At 29.7% G+C, this 23,786-nt stretch overlaps 2 long non-coding RNA genes across 3 annotated transcripts in view; one reads left to right on the top strand and one right to left on the bottom strand.

The window, feature by feature from the left end:
• LOC114298205 (uncharacterized) overlaps window positions 1–1,087 on the top strand; it is an 83,627-nt gene extending 82,540 nt beyond the window's left edge. For both annotated transcript variants that reach the window (XR_014329975.1, XR_014329976.1), the window contains exon 11: window positions 603–1,087. This is a non-coding gene — a long non-coding RNA (uncharacterized LOC114298205). The remainder of the gene's footprint in view (window positions 1–602) is intronic.
• A 9,839-nt stretch (window positions 1,088–10,926) lies between these two features.
• On the bottom strand, window positions 10,927–16,805 carry LOC145790182 (uncharacterized). The gene is made up of 6 exons (XR_014328846.1): window positions 14,648–16,805; window positions 14,037–14,385; window positions 13,811–13,941; window positions 13,206–13,293; window positions 12,702–12,838; window positions 10,927–11,124 (listed from the first exon to the last, which is right to left on the bottom strand). It is a non-coding gene; the product is annotated as an uncharacterized LOC145790182 (long non-coding RNA).
• Between the last annotated feature and the right edge of the window lie 6,981 nt (window positions 16,806–23,786).

Below are 23,786 nucleotides of genomic sequence, written 5' to 3'. Positions count from 1 at the left end.
TACCTTTATGAAAATGAAAACAATATACTAAAACACAAAACAAAAACGGAAGAGTTGACAAATGACCCCTTCTCAATGTTTGTTTTTATATGTAATTTGACAAGTTTGAATTACTTTTGTCTATTTGATGAAAATATATAAAATTATAATGTATTATGTGAGAGTTGATTTTGATAGGTTGTGTAGAACCAAATTTTTACTTAATGACTTGATGATATTTGTTGAATGACTACAGAATTAAAATCCTACTTATGCCACTGAATAGGAACATGTTTCATCAACACCTAAAAGGTTTATGCAATATATCTGGTATGTAAGTTGGCCAACATTTCTATTGGAAAATTGGAAGTTTCCAAGTCCATAACTCTTAATGTACAAAGTAGTAATAGTAGTCTAGATTGAGGATGATTAGTAATATCTGATGTGTCCTCAAAAAATAAAAACTTAAAAGAAAAAGAACGAAATGTATGATGTGTAAAAATGATGCAGTAGTGACAAGCATACTAGTAATTACGTTCCGAAGCATACTAGTAAATACACACATGCACATGGTATTTTTGCTTTTATTTGGATCCTTAAATCTGTATGCTCTGTTTGTGCAGGAAGCATTTAGAAGGCAAGGACAAGAGAGGAGGAGTCTCATCAACATAAAATGTTGGCAGAAGCTAAGCTGCAACATTTGGAGTTTAAATTCTATTTCTTTGCATGACGCCAGAGTTTATAAAAGATTATGTATACCAACTTGGGGGTAACTTGCTTTGAACCATTATCGGTGTCCAAGTGCGTATAATTTTCTTATAGTGTATGCTTTTTTTGTTTTTGTATTTTTGCAACAGTTTGTTATAAATAAGGCTTGGAAGTTGATTAGGAAAATAGCAAAGGATGAATGAAGTTTGGGCAGGGTATTGGCCCTAATAGTTGAAGACTAAGTGGTTGGTAACTTTGAAGTGTCTTTGGTTTTGTGTGTGGTGGTTTACTTTTGTTTCTGTTGTGTGTTACCTAGTTCATAAAACAATTCTGTAGATTTATGAAGTTACCTTTTGCCCTGTGTATGCAATATAGTGATGAACATAGCATTTGTGGGTTTTGCTTGGTTTTCATGTGAATGTGTTTATCTGTTTGGTATGCATATTTTTCTCTCGTTGAACATTTTAAAATTGAGAACAGTTTTTACTGTCAAAGAGAGACATCTGTTTGGTATGCATAATGGTTTGCAATTGTATTATGAGAGAGTTGCATAGGGGATGGACAGTGAGCAATAAAAGTGATCAGTAAAAGGTTTGTTTTATTTTTGGAGAAACTATTTTCAAGTTTGAGTCACAGAAAGAGTCTTTTTATAGGACTTTATTTTTGGAGTGGCTATTTTCAGGTTCACATAAACCTCTTCGGAAATCTGGGACAGCACTATTTGCATGATAGCCTCCCTAGAACCTGTTTTATACAAAGCCTGAATTGTCCTTTCTGATAAAATGACTATTTGGTAGAGAATAATTGTGGAACCTGAGAAGCAATTCATGGGGTCATGAAGGAACCTGAGAACCTGTTTTATTAATATATGTGAATTGTGATTTTTAAATATATTTTTTTTTGTTTTAAATGTCTTCTTTTTTTCTTTTTTTATATTATATTAAAGTTTAATATTTTAATAATAATCATATGTGTTGGACTTTTCAAGGAATTAAATATTTTTTTTATTATATTATATTAAGTTTAATATTTTGATAATAATCATATGTGTTGGATTTGTTAAGAAATTTTTTTTATGCTTGTTCATAATACATTAAAGTGTTATTATGATGGATAATAATCATATGTGTTGGGACCTTTCAAGGAATTCATGTGTTGGATTTCAAAGAATTTTTTTTATGCTTGTTTTTAATACATTAAAGTGTTATTATGAGGGTAAGACTTGGGAGTTGGGAGAAGTTAATAAATGTTAAGAATTTTTTTTTAAATCAAAAAATCAGAAAATTTAGATTGGGAGATTGGAGCTCCTACAAGGCTTGGGGTTAAAAATCCCCTTTTGCTTAATATATAGTACTAGCCTATCACTCGTGCTATGCACGAGATAATTATAGATATTTATATTTGTTTTAGATTTTTTTTAATATATAAATTATGTTTTTTAAGATTTTTTATAAAAATAATTTAACAATCTTATCACTAACCATAGTGTATGAGAGAAGTTGAAAAGGATACTGCAGTAACTATACACAGATTGTATCTATAATTATTTGTATGAGGGGATTTTGACCAAATCCATAAATGCAGGCATGTGGAAAGACATGTGGATTGAAAAAAGTTAATAAATGCTGATAAGGGAATTTTGACCAAATTAATAGATGCTGAGTTTTTTTTTTTTTTAATAAAAAGTTTAGAAAATTCAGATTGAGATATTGAAGCTCCTACAGACCCTGGGGTTAAAAATTTCTTTTTGCTTAATATATAGTATATATATATATATATATATATATATAGAGATTATAAGATGAGAGAAATAAAGTGTTATAATGGAGGAGATTTTATTATAATGGAGGAGATTTTATAAAAAAAAACATGTAGACATGAATGCCCTCATATTTTATTGTGTTTACAATTATCTATATATGTGAATTGTGATTTTTAAATTTTTTTATTTGTTTTTAAATGTCTTCTTTTTTTCCTTTTTTACAGTATATTAAAGTTTAATATTTTGATAATAATTATATGTGTTGGACTTTTCAAAGAATTAAATGTCTTTTTTTTTATATTATATTATATTATATTAAAGTTTAATATTTTGATAATAATCATATGTGTTGGACTTTTCAAGAATTTTTTTTTATACTTGTTCTTAATGCATTAAAGTGTTATTAGGAGGGATAATAATCATATGTGTTGGGACTTTTCAAGAAATTCTTATGTGTTGGATTTCAAAGAATTTTTTTATGCTTGTTCTTAATGCATTAAAGTGTTATTATGAGGGTAAAACTTGGGAGTTGGGAGAAGTTAATAAATGCTAAGATTTTTTTTTTCTTTTAAATCAAAAAATCAGGAAATTTAGATTAAGAGATTTGAACTCCCACAAGGCTTGGGGTTAAAAACCCCTTTTTGCTTAATATATAGTACTAGCATATCACCCGTGCTATGCACGGGATTAAATTTGTTTTTTTAAAAAAAAACTATTTATATTATGCCAAACATATTTATAAATCATTAGCATAAAATGTATGTAATTTTAAAAGAAAATGTTGACATTGCATAATTAAAGTAATAAAAATAAGAATTTATTACATTTGTTCGAAATTCACTGAATATGTAAAACAAAAAAATAACTAAAATCTAAATTGTTGTGAGCATTTCATCAGCATTCCTGCATTGTCAACATGATAGTTAGGTGGTGTTTGGTTATCATATTTGGCTAAATAATCACAAAAAGACAAAAAAAAAATTCAAAAAATCATAGAAAGCCAAAAATCACAAAAAGATAAAAAAAAATCACTATTCCAAAGCTAAAAAGCCAAAAATCCAATCAAGAATACCAAACAAACAAAAAGGTCTTAGGCTAAAAAAGTCAAAAAGGCCAAAAAGCCAACTAAAAAAGTCATTGCCAAACAAAGGCTTAGTATTATAATTAATGAACAATACATATATTATGTATTTATAAAATGTTATAAAGTAAAAATGTTATACTTACATATTTTTTTTAACCTTCTGAAATGTATAGACATTCTTCTGACCAATCTACATTTAAAAAAAATAACCGTTGAACTAACTACAATCACGTTTTTCTCTTTGTGAGTGTTTATATTTATCTAACTTCAATCATATTAAAAAATCAAATTATAATTTTTTTTTGGCTAGACCAAATACAAATAAAAAAAATGAGATAACTTCAATCATACAAATCACAAATATTTTTATGCTATTTAATTACAATCATATTTTTTTCATAATAAAAAAATAATTATAAAGAAGAACCATTAAAGCAGTAAATAAAACGATTAAATCACGTTAAAAAAAATATTGAACAAACTACAATCACATCACATTTTTCTCATAATAAAAAAAATAAATGAAAAAAAAGAACCATTGAACTAACTACAATATAATCACATTAAAAAAAAGAACCATTGAACAAACTACAATCATATCACATTTTTCCCATAATAAAAAAAATAAATGAAAAAAAGAACCACTAAACTAATTACAATACAATCACATTAAAAAAAAAGAACCATTGAACTAACTATAATCACATTAAAAAAAAGAACCGTTGAACTAACTACAATCACATTTTTCTCTTTGTAAGTTTTTATATTTATCTAACTTCAATCATATTAAAAAATCAAATTATAATTTTTTTTTAGCTAGACCAAATACAAATCAAAAAAGGAAATAACTTCAATCATACAAATCACAAATATTTTTATGCTATCTAACTACAATCATATTTTTTTCATAATAAAAAAAAATAATTGTAAAGAAGAACCATCAAAAATAGTAAATAAAACAATTAAATCACATTTTTCTCATAATAAAAAAAATTAAATGAAAAAAAAGAAGTATTGAACTATAATACAATCACATTAAAAAATAGAATAATTGAACAAAGTACAATCACATCACATTTTTCTCATAATAAAAAAAATAATTGAAAAAAAAAGAACCATTAAACTAATTACAATACAATCTCATTAAAAAAAAAGAATCATTGAACTAACTATAATCACATAAAAAAAAAAAAAAACTGTTGAACTAATTACAATCACATTTTTCTCTTTGTGAGTATTTATATTTATCTAACTTCAATCATATTAAAAAATCAAATTATAATTTTTTTTTTTACAAATCACAAAAGGAGATATCTTCAATCAAAAGAATCATTAAAAGAACTATTAAAATAGTACACAAAAGAAGAAATTGCTAAACCAAATACAAATTATAATTTTATTTTATTTTTTTGGCTAGACCAAATATATCAAAAAATGAGATAACTTCAATCATACAAATCACAAATATTTTTATGCTATCTAATTACAATAATATTTTTTTCATAATAAAAAAGATATTTATAAAGAAGAACCATTAAAATAGTAAATAAAACGATTAAATAATTATGAGGGGATTTTAACCAAATCTCTCAAAAGGCATGGGGATTGAGAGAAATTAATAAATACTGAGTTTTTTTTTTAAATCAAAAAATTAGAAAATTAGGATTGAGATATTGGAGCTCCCACAAGACTTGTGGGCTAAAAACCCCTTTTTGCTTAATATATAGTATAGATAAATATATATATATATATATATAGATAGATAGACATATCTTTTTATTGTTATTTTTATTTTTGTGTGGTTTCTAATCGGGTATTTTTTTTTCAATTTATTTAAGATGGAGTTGCGGTTATCTTTTTTTTTAATTTAATTTATTTGTGGTTTCCATTTCTGAGTTTTTTTTTTTTTTAAATCAAAAAATTAGAAAATTAGGATTAGGAGATTGGAGCTCCCACATGCCTTGGGATTAAAAACCCCATTTTGCTTAATATATAGTATAGATATAGATTATTTAGGTAAGTTATGATGTGAGTTAGATATGTGATAGACATGTGAGTTTTATTGATTTAAAGTTTATTTAGATAAACTTTAAAGATTTTTTTTTTAGTTTTGTAGTTTTTTTTGTAATGTTATAATATAATATATAAAATATAGGTAGATATCTACAACTTTAATAAAAAAATATTATTTGATTTTTTTGGGAAGAGAAAATGACTGCAAGTTTTAATATTTTTTTTTGAAAATTTGTGAGAGAGATTAGGAGGGAGAGATTATGAAATATTTTTGTTATTAAATAAATAAATCAGTCAATAGTTTTTTTTTAATCTATTTTGTAAATTAAAAAACAAAGAAATTGCTAAACCAAATACAAATTATAATTTTTTTTTTTTTTTGGCTAGACCAAATACATCAAAAAATGAGATAACTTCAATCATACAAATCATAAATATTTTTATACTATCTAATTACAATCATATTTTTTTCATAATAAAAAAGATATTTGTAAAGAAGAACCATTAAAATAGTAAATAAAACGATTAAATAATTATGAGGGGATTTTAACCAAATCTCCCAAAAGGCATGGGGATTGAGAGAAATTAATAAATGCTGAGTTTTTTTTTTTTTTAAATCAAAAGATTAGAAAATTAGGATTGAGATATTGGAGCTCCCACAAGACTTGTGGGCTAAAAATCCCCTTTTGCTTAATATATAGTATAGATATATATATATATATATATATATATATAGATAGATAGATAGATAGATAGATAGATAGATAGATATATCTTTTTATTGTTATTTTTATTTTTGTGTGGTTTCTAATCGGGTATTTTTTTTTTCAATTTATTTAAGATGGAGTTGCGGTTATCTTTTTTTTTTTTTTTAATATAGTTTCTCTGTGGTTTCCATTTATGAGGTTTTTTTTCTTTTAAATCAAAAAATTAGAAAATTAGGATTAGGAGATTGGAGCTCCCACATGCCTTGGGGTTAAAAATCCCCTTTTGCTTAATATATAGTATAGATATAGATTATTTAGGTAAGTTATGATGTGAGTTAGATATGTGATAGACATGTGAGTTTTATTGATTTAAAATTTATTTAGATAAACTTTAAAGATTTTTTTTTTAGTTTTTTAGTTTTTTTTGTAATGTTATAATATAATATATAAAATATAGGTAGATATGTACAACTTTAATAAAAAAATATTATCTGATTTTTTGGGAAAGAGAAAATGAATACAAGTTTTAATATTTTTTTTTGAAAATTTGTGAGAGAGATTAGGAGGGAGAGATTATGAAATATTTTTGTTATTAAATAAATAAATCAGTCAATAGTTTTTTTTAATCTATTTTGTAAATTAAAAAACAATAATTTTGAAAAATTGATTAATTTGTCTCATTAAGTGATTTAAAATTTTGATAGATATACATAAAAAAAATATATAATTATATAATTAAATTATAATTCAAATTTAGATGTTATATCTTTTTGAGATCTATAGTTAAATTCTTATCTTTCTTTTTTATTCTTGTGTGTAACCATAGTGTATGGGGGAAATTGAAAAGGGTGTTGCAATAATTATGAGAGAAGTCAAAAGGGATTGTGGGTTGGGAGAAGTCAATAAATGCTGAGTTTTTTTTTTTTTTTTTTTAAATCAAAAAATTAGAAAATTAGGATTAGGAGATTAGAGCTCTCACAAGTTTTGGGGTTAAAAATTTCTTTTTACTTAATATATAGTATAGATTTGGTAGAGAATAATTGTGGAACCTGAGAAGCAATTCATGGGGTCATGAAGGAACTCAGAAATTTTGGTTTTTGGTCTTGACTTCTTGGGAATAATTCTATTCGCAAACTATACATAGCTTGATTTTAGTTAAGTTTTGACTTTTTATGAAAAGACGTACAAAAAATAGAGAAAGTGATGTGATAATTTGATTTGACTTTTTAATTATTTTAGACAAAAAGTTGCTCTGCAAACAACCATGTTTACATTGTTTGTGTAATTTGGATATTTATTTCTAAATAAAAAAAAATTGTTCGGATATTAACTATTGAATAGTATATTCATTCATAAGTTGATACTTGAACAATTGATTTTTATTCAAAAATTGACATCCAAATCACAAAATGGTGTGAATTGAGACAAAATTTGGTTTGCCTCAAAAAAAAAAAAAAAATTTCTTTTTGGCCATCAATGTGATTTATCAATTCAAAGACCACAAAACTCCACTAGAGGATGGAATTTGACGTCAGAATTCAAAACCATTTGAGAAACACCCATCCATGTCAAGTCCATAAATTTAGGGTCTGTTTAGTAGAAAAGGGGCGGCTGTTGTGTTTCCAACATTGGAGTTCTTGTTGTGTTTCTGATGGGATTTATTAATCTTATTTTGATAATTTAAATTATTTATTTTTTCACGTATATCAAGAAAAATATATTTATGAAAAATTAAGTTGATCGGATATTAATAACCTTTTATAGTCAGTTTTAGATATAAATGCGATTAATGAAAGGACTATCGATATCTAATTATTTTTTTATAGATACATTTTACTCGATATACCCTAAAAAAAGAACGATTCAGTTTATCAAAATCGAACTGAAAATAAGCCCTATTTAGTGCACACTTGTGAGTGTTGTGCAATTGTGAGTGTTGTGCTCACTTTGTTTAATATGATTTTTATTTTGTAGTTTTAGGTTTTTCTGGTTTTCACAAATTAAAACAATGAAAATTTTGAAAATACTTATTTATTTTATATTATTTACACTTCGGCTTTGTTTGTTTCGACATAAAATATTTTATACAAAAAAATTATTTTTCTTGTAAATTGATTTTACACATAAAAATTGTTAGTGTTTTTGTTTTTGTTTTTATTTTTTGGTGTTTGGTTGACACTTGAAACAAAAATATTTTATTGCGTAAAAGAGAAATTTTGATTCAATAAATTGTCATTTATGACTTTTTCGTGAGTTAAGATATATATTTGAAAATGCTAAATGTGTTAAAAAGTAGCGAGTGAAAGTCAATTTTATAAAAATTGATTTACTGAATTTTTAAAGGCAAATTATTTTTGAGAAAATGATGCAAAAATATTTTGCTTATTTTTTGTTTAACCAAACAATAAAAAATGAGTAAAATATTTTGGACAAAAATATTTTACGTCAAAACAAATGGAGCCTTCATGTAAAAATATATTGTAAAATTTTAAAAACAATCAAAGAACGAAAAATGAGTAAAATATTTTTGACAAAAATATTTGACGTCAAAACAAACGGAGCTTTCATGTAAAAATATATTGTAAAATTTTAAAAACAACTTATGTTTATACATACATACATATATATATATATATATATATAAGTAGCTCATTCAATTATTTTTGTCTTAAATTTTTTTTTTTAGAAAACTAAGGTGGTACCAAATAAGCCCTTGGTATATATATCTCATTACTTATGTGTGTGCTTGATACTGATAGTAATATATTGAATATGTAGTTATTGAATGATTTGTGCTTGCCTTGTTAGTTATAATATAGCGATTTTGATTTAGACTCAACCCATTTACTTGTTTCCGGATTCGAGAATCCATGTAATTAATTATTGTTCATCTCATTTCCATCTTATTGCTTGTTGAGTTTGGCTATTGGGAGTGTTGGTTGTGTTTGGAACAGGTTAGAAAGTCAATTTTTCAATGAGTTGTTGCTTAGATTTATCTGTTTGCGCAAGCAGTCTTTTACAGTCTGCAAAATTACTATAAAAATTTGTTTTAAAATAGTTTTTTAAAATAGTTTTTTAATTTTTTTATTAAAAATGTGTGTGTTTGTTTGTGTGTGTGTACTGTGAATGTGTACGTTTGTCAGTGAGAGAGGGACGGAGAGAGAGAGTGTGTTAGAAAAAGCGGGAGTGGAATTCCATGTGAGTGTGTGTTTTGGAATTTTTTGTTTAAAGAAACAAATCTGTGCCACCCATCTCCTTGCAAGTGATGTGACCTTATCTGGGCCATCCTTTGTAGGGGTCACTAGAGAGAGTGACCAGAGGATCCAGACTCCAGGCCATTGGTCCATTCATCTTTTAAGGACATAGATTCAAGGGCCCTTTTGTTTGGGTTAATAAGGACACACCTTTCAATTTGTTAGGATCCACGCTTGTTATTTGTTGAAATCAAACCCATTTTCCTCCATCTCATCCATCTATTTGTGTTATAATACTCCACTCACAGACACACACACATACGCGCGCTCTCTCTCTCTCTCTCTCAAACACACCTACCTAAACCCTAGATTTAACCTCACTTTATATTCCTCTCTCTCCACAAAACCACATACATACACACTCTCTCTCTCTCTCTCTCTCTCGCTTTCTCTCATTTCTCATTTCTCTCTTTTATCTTGCAGGAATAGTCTCCAATGCTTGACACCACCTGCCAAAGCCTCCGCATAGACTTCTACTACTTAATCCTCTTGGTGGTCTGCGATGGCGATAGATCCACTCTCTCCAAATTCTTGACTTTTGTAGCTGTGATTGCATCGAAATTATCCTCGAGCCTTTGTTGAGACTTTTCGTCTGTATCTACCAAGGATAGATTGATGGTGCCACAATCGGGGCTGTAGAGGACGAAAGTGGGGCACATGTAGGGGATGATCACGGCGTCACCACTACAACAACTTGGGTCTTGAATGAGGAAATTTTTTTGTCTTCAAAGAGCTAATTTCGTCACTATAGATGTTTGTGAGGAAATATTTTCGTTACCTGTTTCATTATTGAATGTTTGTCACTAAAAACCATCGTGATGAAAACTAATTTCGTCACTAATGAATTTACTTCAGTGACGAAATTTTTTGTCACCAATATAATAATATTTTGTCGTAAAAAACTCTCATTTTCGTCACCAAATAGTTATTCAGTACCATATTTATAACTTTAGTTGACGAATAAATTTGTCACACATGTTGATCATTGATGAGGAAATAATTTCGTCACAGTAAAATGTAAAGGTGATGAAATTTTTCGTCTCCAAAAGTCATACATGGGTGACAAAATATATTTCGTCACAAATATATATATACGTGACGAAATTTTTAGTCACCAAACAACAAAATCAATTAAATGTTTCATATATAAATTATAGTAAATTGTCACAAAAAAATGTTTATTAGCGACGAATAGTCACTTTATCATAATAACAAGTACAAATGACGAAAAAAATTTGTCACTGAACTTGTTCCATATTTTGTATTTCAATTTAAATTATTATTTTACAAATATCCCTGCTCATATCCCAATAGCCTTTTAAATGTATCTAGAAATCTACTAGCCATTATACACCACTCCACAAAATAATTCACTAAACAATTTATGTCATAAATGAAAATATCTCCATCAAACAAATTTAATAATAATCCATTAAGTACAATAAAAAAAACCACCATAACAAATTTCAAAATGAACTAACGCGGAGTCTACTAAAAAAAATAACACTCAACTAGGTTAAAAACTAGAACTAAGTATCAGTTCAGGAAAAAAAATTCAACACTTTGATCTTGATTTGCAAGTATATATGCTTCTAATAAACGTCATCAAAAACCAATCTGCAAAGAAAATAAACAAAGAAAACATTAATATATTATGAATTACATCTAAACTCATATATAAATAATTTTATTTTATTAACCAATTTAGTAGAAATGCATATAACAATCCAAAACTTCAAAGAGTTGAGGTGATCCTTGATGATAAAGCAACACAGATAACAGGAGATGCCAAAAGATTGCAGGAATACCATATATCACTATCACTAATACCAGAATATATTTAATAGCTTGAAAATATAATGTAGCATTGAGATACATTTGATTCATGACAATGGGTCGATGACTTCTTCAATGAGGTAAATTTGATTCGTGGAATTCAACACAAGAACCTTGTAAGACTTTTGGGTTGTACCATTGAAGGTCCAGACCGCCTTGTTTATGAATTTGTACCCAACAAAAACCTTAATCAAATCTTCTTTGATAAGGAATCATTGAGATTTTTTATTTATAAACATGCTCATGTTTTTTTGGCTCTTACTTTGGGTTTTAATTTTGGCCTCTTTTGGCTAAAGATAAAATAATAAATTGTTTAAATTTTTTTCTTATTTTCATATTATTGCAATAAAATGGGAGCAATACACATTTTTACATTTCTTCATATATTTAGAAGAACCCATGTATCATTAGATTTGTGTAATTGAAGTTAATTGTGTAACTTGCATTACTACACAAATTAAAGGATCACTGAATTCACTCAAAATTGCAATTACAGATGTATTCATGTAATCATATCACATAACAAACCACGCAAACATGCTTTCCAAAAAACTAGGCAAACATACTTATATGTTTTAAGAGTTTCCAAAAAACTCTTAACTAATACTGCTTTTACCATCAACTTGTCTATATGAGATTAATCCTACTCCCTGATGTAGTTTCACATTACTATGACCCAAAACTTGTAACTTTTTTTTTTTTTTTTTTTTTTTTTTGGGCGTGGCTATATTATAATTGACAAAAGCATATAAAGCAAAATCTAAGATATATCCTTGCACCTTCTTTCAATTGTATCTTTAAGTGGCGACTCTTTTATTCCATACAGATAAGAACAAGACTCAAATTCTAAGCTGGAAGTAGCAGTTTGACATCATATTGGGAATGGCAAAGGGGCTTGCATATCTCTATAAAGGTTCTTAAGTGAAAATTATCCACAGAGACATCAAAAGATAGATTAGAGAGACATCAAAAGCTGGGTTACAGAGACATCAATAGCTAGCAAATAATAGCTTTATCCATGTAAATACAAATTGTGTACACAATGAATCTAGCTTAACAACCAGAAGGTCCTTTCTACATGGCAAGGTCCTATTAATCACATCACTAACTTAGAGTAACTCCAACACTGCCTAGAAAAAATACACAAAAAAGTAAACATATAGTTTTGTCTCTACTTTGGTTAGTGTGTATTTTCACTAGGGTCATGCTAAGTAAGAAGTAACTAATGAATCTATTTTCATTAAATAAATCTTGAAACTTGTTAAATATTAGTTATTAATTAGTCAAACTACTGTGCTTTAATTAGTATATACTAACCAACATGAGAAAAATAAAACGATAAAACAAGCGAGACTTACCAAAAAGGCAATCTACGAGTTCATGGGATACTTCCTCCTCTAACTTCGTCTTTTGTGCTTGAATTTCATGTTTTTGTGTTGTAATTTCTTCTTTTTGTGACTGAATTTCCTCCTTTTGCTCTTGTATTTCAAGAGAGCTGGCAGAAAAGGAAAACTATTTCAATTTTTCAAAAAATAGCCAGGAACTGAAGTGTTATGACTAGCATCAATCTGAACACAGTAGAAAGCTGCTTAGGAAAGTACAAAAGAAGGGGGAAAAAAATCATTGAAGCGTGAGAAAATTTACAACTTATTCAAGAACTCAGCAAAAAAATTACAGAAACTACAGCATTCACTATCTATGATAGATAAATGACTCTCGATCTAAGAACTTAAGCCATTCTTGTTAACTGATCGACCTTGATGTCTTGTACATAATCCACTAATACTAAGCATTTCGATGTTTAAATTTTTGACCTTTTCACTACTGTCCAGTACCACTGAGACATGATAAAATAATCATACCTGGAGATGGAATGCAACCAATAATATTATGGATAAGGAGTTCATTGTTTGAATTGTTAATATCCTGTGCTTTTGCCCAAGCTTTCATCTGCAATGGACAAAAACGCATTGGCATTAATTAGATGTCACTGAACAAGACTTGTGAGAAAATATTTTGGTGTCAAGTTTATGAATTTTGTTCTCCATCCCTCTTGAAATAGAGCTACATACAGAGCACATCTTAAGAGTTTTCTCACAAATAAACTTAATGAGAACATCTTTGACCCTCTTCTATATGAGCATCTATTGGATATTTGGTGCATGTACCTACTCTTTCTCCCTCTCTCTCTCTCTCTCTCTCTCTCTCTCTCTCTCTCTCTCTTTATTTTTGTACCCAACATAGAAGTGCAGCTATCTCCTATTCAGAATCCACTCAATTCGTAGGTAACCGCCCTGCATTTGATCCATATGCAGAGGAACTATCACTATCGGAATCTGTAAGTACTGTATGAGATTCAATTAATAAATGTATTTCACAGTCAAACAGAAACCCTTAAAGGGCAGTTGAATTACGGTGAATATAGATATACAAATACTGCATAATAACTAAAACAGATAACATTTACCACTTAAAGAAGAACCAGAGTCACTGCTAGAACTGCTGGAACTACTTGATCCACTAACATTAATCCTCTTATTTCCCGAACTCTCAACTGTTTTAGATTCTTTTGGTGCCTGCAATGGCTGGAGCCAGGTTCTGCAATGATATTAAGGCGAATAGTTCATTATCCAACTAATAGTTAAAGAGCCTCTGCAACAGTCATCAAACCTAAATTCAAGTCAGTAATTTACCATGCTTGCACAGGTCCAGTGAGACTCATTTTATATGCACTGTTTACTGTATAAAATACATATCTTTTTAAAAATCTGTAATGAAAACTTTCAAGCCTCTAAATAACTTGTGTTGTCAGAAACATTCTGTATAACCCACATGAGGATGGTCAGAACAGCTCCTGATTTGAATTTTCTTTTTTCCTGAATCCTTTAGTTTGTCTTGCCGTTGTTGCCATTGCTTTCTAGTTTAGGAGGAAGAATCGACAAGGAATGACTTCAAATGTTTGAACATCTCTTGCGACTTCTCTACATTGATTGCATGACCTGCATTCTTTATGATCACTAGTGTGTGTTCTCACCCAGATGGCTGAAAAAATAAACAGAACATGATTCAATGAAAATGAATCAAGCCTTAGGCTTTAAAGCAATTCAAAACATTAGAAAATGCAAAAGCCCCACTTGGTTGCCAAGAAGACAAATGATATTAAAACTCAAGAAATCTTGCAAATAAAAAAGGTTACAAGCTGTCATTTTCTTTTCCTCCAACCTCTTGGAAACCAGAGAGGGCCAAAATACAAAACCTTACATCTAAAAAATGTTACTAAAATTATAAATTTCTTTGTATTGACCTTTTTAATCTGTGCGCCAATTCCAGTGGACATATCTGATCTTGATTTCCCTAGATTATTAACATAGGCTACATCATGGAGAAATTACGTTATTAGCGAGCCAATCAAACTAGTAACTGAGAAACAAAGCAGGAGCTAAATAATATGGTGACAGACAAAATAAGAGATTATATCCTTGTGCAATGCTTGGACCAATTCTTTTCTTTCTTGACGGTATTTTGTACACATCACCTGCCCACACAGACTAATTCACAAAATCAGTTTCAGGCAAACCAATATTGGGTGAATCCCACTTCCTAGAATCTTACCTTGTGATAGTAAGATATCAACAAATTCACAAATTTAAGACTAGCAACATTACTATGTGTTACAGAGTACAGAGTACAGACTACAAACATATTATTTAGACAAGCAAAGAAAATTACTCATCAAACATTACAAGAAGGAAATCCTTTATGAAATGTGGCTAAAAACCCAGTCTTGGCATTTACCCCCTTGGTGGTGAAGCATGTTTTTGAAGCTCCACCACATTTTGTATTCCCAAAAAAGTCCAAAAAAATATATTAATTCATTGTCTGATTTCTTTTTTTTCTTTTCAAACCACTTAAGATGAATATGTAACTTGATTGATAGATGAAATTATATCACTAACCATCAAGTCTCTCCCTTTTTTATCTCTCCACTTCCAGTCTCACAATGTATTTAACTCATTATCTCTCTTCTCACACTCTCATACGGTAAGGTAATGTACGGTTAGGATTATTTTTTAATTATGGTATATAAAAACCAAGAATTATAAAAACCAAAATTAGATAAAATCATGCTCACAGTGCAAGAGATTCTCCTAGTACAGAATAGATTCTCCTACTAACAAAATGACTGAACGGAACATAAAGACATTTTCATATTCAAGTTCTAAACATCAGAAAAAAAATTCCAAAAAATATACCTCATTTAAGTTAAGGTAAAAAACACATCCTCTATCATTCATCTTAACTAGATCAAATCAGTGATGCCATCTAAACGTTCCAACTCAAATCTGACTTGGTGTACCAGAAAAATTAGAATTAAGCAAAGACATTTCACAAAGACAAATGAAGGAAAGATAATAGTAATAGTAATTCTCATTCTAGACCTGATAAGTGATGATAAATATAATGTCTCCCTCACATTTTGGCCATGTTTGATTGGTTAGTTATTTACTAATGAACTCTTCAAAATAAATCAAAAATCCTTGTTCTAATGATAATAGTAATAGTACATCACTAATTCTGAGCTGCTGTTTATTACATTCTGAGAAGAGGTTCATATGTTAACGGAACAAGTTCTAAATGTCTCAAAAATAGTTGATACAACCATCAGGCACAGTGCTATCCAATGCAAGTACCTCCGAATCAGCCATACAGATACTGGAATTCTGAATATTTGTGTCTCAATTGAAAACTATGTTCCTGATAGTGTTTAAACCTAACATAGCAAAAGAGCTTTAAAAAAAAAAAAAAAAACTAACTAAATGAGAATGTGGCTAAATCAATTACATGTCTACAATCTTGGGAAAAAAATACCCTCCCAACTCTCATTATGATCTAAAATCTGCAGTAAAAAAGGTTCTCTTTGAACAAAAGACAATGAAAGAAAATGAAAATGACATGCTTCTGGAAAGACGAGGACAACTTGTCTGATATTAAAGATTGAGATGAACTGTCTCAGCCATGTAGAACTTTGTGGTTGTAATTGTTATTGCTTTGTCCATGTAGTAATGGCCATTCTATTAATGAAAAAGATGATGGCAAAAGTATAGATGCAAGGAGCAATACCCATTCTGATTATTTGGACTCTACAAAGGCAGTGAATCTGGAAACAGAACCAGATTCAGCTCCAAAGAAAAGGGGTAGGAAACCTGTATATATATACAGGTATATACATATAGATTTTTATGCTACATCAGTTGAAAATCAAAGTAAATGCCATGAAAAAAAGGCCTCTTAAGATGGACAAAAAAAAAAAACCCCATCAAAAAATCAAACCCAAAGATTAAAAATTGAAAGCCCTCAAAATTCAAGCATCTACCTATAAATTAAATGACTAATTACTATTCTAACAATTAGCAAAACCTGATAAAGCCCTTTTGTTTACAAGCCACAAGAAGCTAAGTACCAATTCAATCAAAACCCATCAAAATTCACCAAAACCCATTAAAATTAAACAACCAAAACCACAAAATTCAACAAAGCCACCTGACGATTAAGCGTGGTAGGGTCATGCCTGGACCAGAACACATCAAGCAAGGTCTCATAGCTACACTCCTTGGGATCATACTGAACCCTAACGACCTCCGAGTGGTTCATAGTCCCCGAACACACGTCGTTGTAAGAGGGGTCGTGAATAGCCAGAGAACAAGAGAGAACGAGAGAGAGAGAGAGAGAGAGAGAGAGAGAGAGACGAGTGATAGAACTCACCAATCTCGAGAACTGTGTTAAGCGCCAACGAGATCGTTGGAGAACGATAGAACTCACCACGCTGGAACTCTGATCTAGAGTGGGAGTGAGAGAGAGTGAGAAATCAAATGAGCAGTATGTGAAGTGGGAGTGAGAAATCCCAAGCTGTGTCAAAACACATGGAGAAATGAGTAGTATCCATTTCCCGACCCATTCCCCGATGGATAATTAAAATTAGATCACTGACTGACCCGATGGATTGAAAACTAGGGAAACCCACGTCTTTCGGGTAGGGTATCCATGGGTAACCATTGGGTATGGTTTTTGTTGCCATTCCTAGGGTTTCTCTTTTTCATTACCATCAAATTTCAAAGTTCCCCTTCAAGATTGGTTAGTGATAAAATAATTTTGTCATTAAAAATTTTAAAATATTAAAATTATTGACCATAAAAATATATTTCTTATTAAATAGTTTTAAAATATTTAAAATTAATTTTTTTTAAATATTTAAAATTATTGATGACAAAAATATATTCCTCACTGATAATTTTATAATTGGTGACAACTTTTTTTCTTACTAAAAATCTCAAAATTTTGACGCCACTCAAAAAAAATTAGAGGAAAAATCTTTGGTGACGAAATTTAATTTTCCTTCACCTAAAAATAAGTATTTATTAAATTTCGTTACCTATTATTTTTACTTTTTATTATATGTGACAAAATTTTATAATTCGTCACGGATTATTCTTATTTAGTGACGAAATATTTTTTTCACTACTTTTCGTCACCATAGGTTTAGAGAGTTAATTAACTTGTGTTTTTGTTTTGTGTGTGTGTGTGAGAGAGAGAGAGAGAGAGAGAGAGAGAGAGAGAGAGAGAGAGAGAGAGAGAGAGAGAGGGGAGAGAAAAATTGATAAAAAAAAATAAAAGGGTGAAAAAAGTTAGTAGTCTATTTTTTCCATTACCACCCAATATGTTAAAATTTTTCCTCCAAAATTGGTGACAAAATAATTTCCTCACTAAAATGTCTCAAAATATTAAAAATTATTAGTGACAAAAATATATTTCTAACCAAATGGTCTTAAAACATTTAAAATCAAGTTTCTCAAAAAAAAAATATATATATATACAAAATTATTGGTGACGAAAATGTATTCCTCGCTAATAATTTTATAATTGGTGATAAATTTTTTTCTCACCAAAAGTCTAAAATTTTGGCGCCACTCAAAAAATATTAGCGGGAAAACCTTCGGTGACGAAACTTAATTTTTCCTCACCTAAAAAGAAGTATTTGTTGACAAAAATAAATTTCGTCACCTGTTATTTTTATTTTTTTATTATACGTGACAAAATTTTATAATTCGTCACGGATTATTCTTATTTAGTGACAAAATTTATTTTCTTCACTACTTTTCGTCACCATAGGTTACTTCTGAAGATGGATACTTAATCCTAACTCTGACACTAGAGAGAGAAACAAAAAATTGTAGAGAGAGTGAGATGAGAGGGATGGGAAACAAGTAGAGGGCAAAGATGAAGAAGAAGAAGAGGAAAGAAAAAGTGGATCTAGAGAGAAACAAAAATTCAACAAATAAGAAAAATAAGCTTGGTTAATTTCAACATATAGGAAAAAAATAAGCTTAGTGAATTTCAATAGATAGATTAAAAATATTAAAATAATTTGGATAGATAAAAAAAATAAGGGCATATACATTAAAGGAATTTCAACATATATAGTTTCAACATAAAGAATTTCAATAGATAGATTTTTTGAACAGATAGGTTATATATAAAAATTTCAACAGATAAGTGTTAATGAACTTTTGACCAACAATGCCCTTATTACTAAATAAGATTTTTCTTTGGATTTAATTCCTTATATCCTCTTTAGATTGGATTTATCTCAAATTTTCTCTTTTTTAAATAGAATTTCCTAGTCGATATAGATATTGTTTAATAGATTTCAATATAAGAACTCGAAAAATACTAATTTCATTAAAAATCAATGTATATCAAAACTATTGAAAATTTAAAATTTTAAAAATAAAAAATGAAAAAATTACTTTTGTCAATAAGTTATAAGTTGTACACTTCTGTTCTTAGCGTGCAAAACATCAAAATGATATCCCGTGTCTATGAAATTTTGTTAATGAAGGACTTATGGCCGAAATACCCTATTCAAAAATCTTTCTAAGATCCTATCATAAATTGGTAGATCTAAAGTTGTATTTACATTTATAAATGAAATCATCTTTTACTAAGAAAATGATCGTTCCATAAGAAAGTCTAAGAAATTAATATTCCATTTTATTCCATCTCATTCTAATGAACCAAATAGAGTATTAGGACATTTAATTCATACGCTAAGTGCTAGATTGTAATTTACAGAGATAATAAATTTGAGATATAAAAGGAAGTTGAACAAAGAATTGAATACTTGAGAAATTTAAGATAAAGATTTTAAAAACGGGTATGAGAGATTTTAACGACACAATCTATCTATCCATGGAAATGTAATTTACATAGGCTTAAGAATTTAAGTCTTTGCCGTATTTAAAATAGAAAAATGTTCCATCGCCACAAAAATCTCCTACAAAAGAACCCTTTCATAGACTTTGACCTTTAAGAGCTTAGCGTTACAGAGTAAGTGAATAGACTCTTGCCGGTCAAAGTTTATGAAGGGGTGCTGTGGACAACCTATTTTGATCGGCCCTAAGACTTGGGCGCTTTCTTTTGATTACCAGATGATGAAAATAAGAATGTGTTCCTCACAAAATCCTCTATAAGAAATATGGAATTTGAGCTCTACTCCTAACCCTAAGCCTGTTTTGGTCAAGTGTTTAGTATTTGTTCAAAACTCTCTTTCGAAACTCTTCTGCGCTTTGTTCCGAGTATTTTCATAATGTTCCAAGACTCATTTTTAAACTTCAAAATAAAATGTTTTTTCTAAGGAAATTGAGCAAAGAATAGTATGGAAATAGGAGGAAAGGATGATAATTCTGTCAAAAATCTTGTTTCATGTAAAATAGTCAAAACAAGGCCAAACCAGCCAGCCAACCAAAAAATTGGCTAGCCGGGTAATTTGTTCAGAATTCGAGCATTTTTGGCAGAATTCTTGTTTAGTGTGTGTGGGCCACCCCACTACCCCATGTTCTGAGTCACTCATGTATGAAATGTATATACACTGCCTCCACCTACCCAAAAGCACTTGCCTCTTCAAAAAAGAGAGGGCTAAAGAAATAACCCACCATCTTTCTTTATGCTCCATTATGCTTTGTCCTCCACCTTGTCTTCCACCATTACCTTCACTTAGCTTTCCAGCATTCCATATATGGAGAACATCATATTGTATGTAGAGGGGACAGGAAAAAAAAGAGACTAGAGAGGCTAGAGAGAGATCAGAGGGATTGATTGAAGGAGAGAGTGGTTAATAGAAAAAGAGAAGTCTAAGCTTTGAACCAGGACTTCCATTTTCTTAGCTATACACTGTTATATTCTCTTTATTTCCAAAACTATCCAAAACATATCATTGTAATCAGATTCTAGAGCTTTGGTCAAAGAGAGAGTGATTGTTGTTGAAAGTGAGAGAATCAGGGAGTTCAGCAATATTTCCCCACACACATTGTTAAACAATTCAAGTCACCATTTTAGCAAGAATTCCAAGTTTTCGAATTGAGGATTGAGAACACACTTCATATACTTGAGGGTGATCAATAGAGAGTTTGGAAATCAAAGAAGTTCATCATTTCCTTGAAAAGTGAATTTTCATTTTCTTATATTTTCTATGTTATATTTGATTTTCTTGCTTCAATTTCATATTATAAATTGTTGTAATCTAATTGGAAGTGGTTAGTTGAGCCACCCACATATTCCCTGCTTGTTCTTTCTGGGTGTTGCAACAAAACAGGTTTTTGCTAGGCCTAATTGACCGGTCGACTATCTTTTTGGCCGGCCGACCAACTTATTATGGGACAAAACAGTGCAGTCTTCCGATAATGAGCAGAACAGTTTTTGATTGTCTCTGAAGCACATGATGTTTCTGTTTTTATTTTAATTTGAGAGATTTGTGAGGTTTTATTTTGTTATAATATTTTCTTCCTCTCCTTCCTTATTTGGATATGTAATATTTAAGTGTTGTAATAATTTCTCGTCCCGCTTCTTTTTATCTCGTTCTTTTACTTGTTTTCATTATTTGTAATATGCAGAATATGTTGTCTTTTCTTCATATCCATACTTTGCATCCATGTTTCATGTTTTAAGATTCGGCTAAATGTGCATCTCTGAACTTAATCGATTATTTTGTGATTTTGTGCGCTACAATATGTCTTGAAATGATTCACATGTCATATACTAGAAGTCGAATCTTTAGTTACATTTCATGAGTGAATTGCATTAGGATTTTGTATATAAGATCATGCATATTTTTCTCTAACTTTGTTTTTGTAGCTGTTCACGGGACGCCAGTAAATATGGAAGTTTTTACATTTTAGCATCCCATTTGTGTGTGTTTTCCTTACTATGTTTAGCATTCTACCATGAGGCTATTTGCTCATTTGATATAACTCTATAAATGCCGGTGGATGGAGATTATGTCGTTTAATTTGGAATGATATTGATTTTTATGTTTGTAAACTCAATTTCGTTGAGTTGTATATCTTCAAAACTCTTTCAAAATACATAAAATTAAAATTGTTCCAAAATGAATGACATAGCTTATATTTGTATTCTTCACGTAGCAACATTTAGGATTTATTAAATAATTAGAATATGAGCATATAAAGTTAATAACATTCATATCATGGTTTAGTAGAGGCCGATCTTTGATCGAGTGAGTGGGGGTGTTCGACTAATGACCTTCCACTCTCATACCTAAGGTTCCGAGCCAAGTATCTTTGGTTACGACGAACAATAGCCTTGGAACGAGTCACAGGTTTCCTAATTTTTCCAATATATTAGGTGGTGACTCTGAGATCTGATGATATAGTCTATTTCTGGAAAATGTTTTGCAATAAAATGAATTTTCTATAAAAGTTGCCAAATCTAGATTCTCATCTATGTTTCACATGTACTCGTAAGAGTAGATCAAAGAAATCGAGAGCCTGAACTGTTTAACGCTCATGGGACCCTCCCGGGCAATGTTAAAGGTGCTTTTGTGGAGATGTAGAACGACTCTTTAAAATAAGGGTCTGGACTATCTCCAACTAAAATCAAACTGAACAGTCCAATTCGGCCCATTGGGCCCACTTTTAAGTTCCATTTTGATGATCTGAACTATTTATATTTTAGGGTTCGTCGAGTATATTATCACTGTAAAAAATTAAATCGATTGGATAACGAAAACCACATGTTTAGATCAATTTTGTATGAACCTTTTATTTTCTCACCGTTAATTTTTTTTTCAAAAAAAACTGGTTTGAACACGTGGTTGCCCTTATCTAATCGAATTAATATTTTGTGAGGATGATGTACTCGACGAACCCTAAAATATGAATGGTTTGGATTCTCAAAATGAGGCCCAAATTAGGCCAAATGGACTGGACAACATCTCGTTAGTCCGATTTGAGATCGGAGAAAAGCTAGTCCTTCAAAATAATTTCATATATAGATAAATTATTTAGTTAAAGATTATTAAATATATTTATTTAAGTTATATTTTTTATAGCACAAAATACTAAGATTATTGACAGTTATTATCAAAGTCGCAACCTGTTTTGTAAAATAATTATATATATAGATATACAAATAAACAATCAACTAAAATTTATAAAATATTATTTTAAAAAGAAAATCTTTTATTACTTGCATTAAGTGTATATTGATTGAACAACACGTAATCAGATAATTCTATTTAAACACTACTGCATAATTGGATAGTTTACATTATTGTTAAGTGTTTAAATTTTAAATTTTAAATTCCTATTGTATCCATTAACCAAATTACCATTCTAAACAAAACTATTTTTTCAGTTCACACTACCAACTATTGTCGAAACCTCCTCCATCTTCTGATACTGATTCCTAGATCGTTGTCAGCCCCTAGCCCAACGGCCCCATAATTACCATTAGTGCAACTTCATCCCTGATGACCTATTACTATTACGACACTATTTTTCGCGGCCCCTCTTTGCAAGGGAGAAAGCGAGAAACAGAGATTCATTAAAAATGGTAAGACAACAACAACTAAAGGGCTATGTTGCGGGGGTGAAAGGGCTGGCGATGGCGACAGTGATGAATGGTGTCGAGGGTTAAAATTAAAATTAGGGTTGAGCGTTAAAATTGATGAAGATAAGGTATATTTGATAATTTTTTTTAAAATTATCAGTGATATTTGAGAAAGAAAAAAAAAATCAATGTGTTTGGTGTGAGTAAGCACTACAAGAAATGTCACTTTTGGTTACCAAAATATTAGTCGCCGAAAGTCCAACATTTAGTCGCTGAAACGATTTAGCGACTAAAATATTTTGTCGCCAAGCTAGTCGCCTTTACCCTGTCGGCGATAGTATTGGCGACTAAACTTTGTTTGGCCAAAAGTTATTACATTTGGCTACTAAATTTAGTTTTCTCGGCAAATGTTATGTTTCCGCCACCAAAACCTTTAGTCGCTGAATGAGACTTTTTGGCTACTAAGTTGGTTTGGTCAGGGAAGGTGTCACCTTTAGCTACTAAACACTTGGTCGCCGAAAGTACACATTTGGCTACGA

This window comes from Camellia sinensis, chromosome 5, assembly GCF_055761805.1.
Source record: "Camellia sinensis isolate YWXY chromosome 5, ASM5576180v1, whole genome shotgun sequence".
Taxonomy (NCBI): Eukaryota; Viridiplantae; Streptophyta; class Magnoliopsida; order Ericales; family Theaceae; genus Camellia; species Camellia sinensis.
Note: the sequence above shows the minus strand (reverse complement) of the source record. Positions and strands in the feature narration are given on the sequence as shown.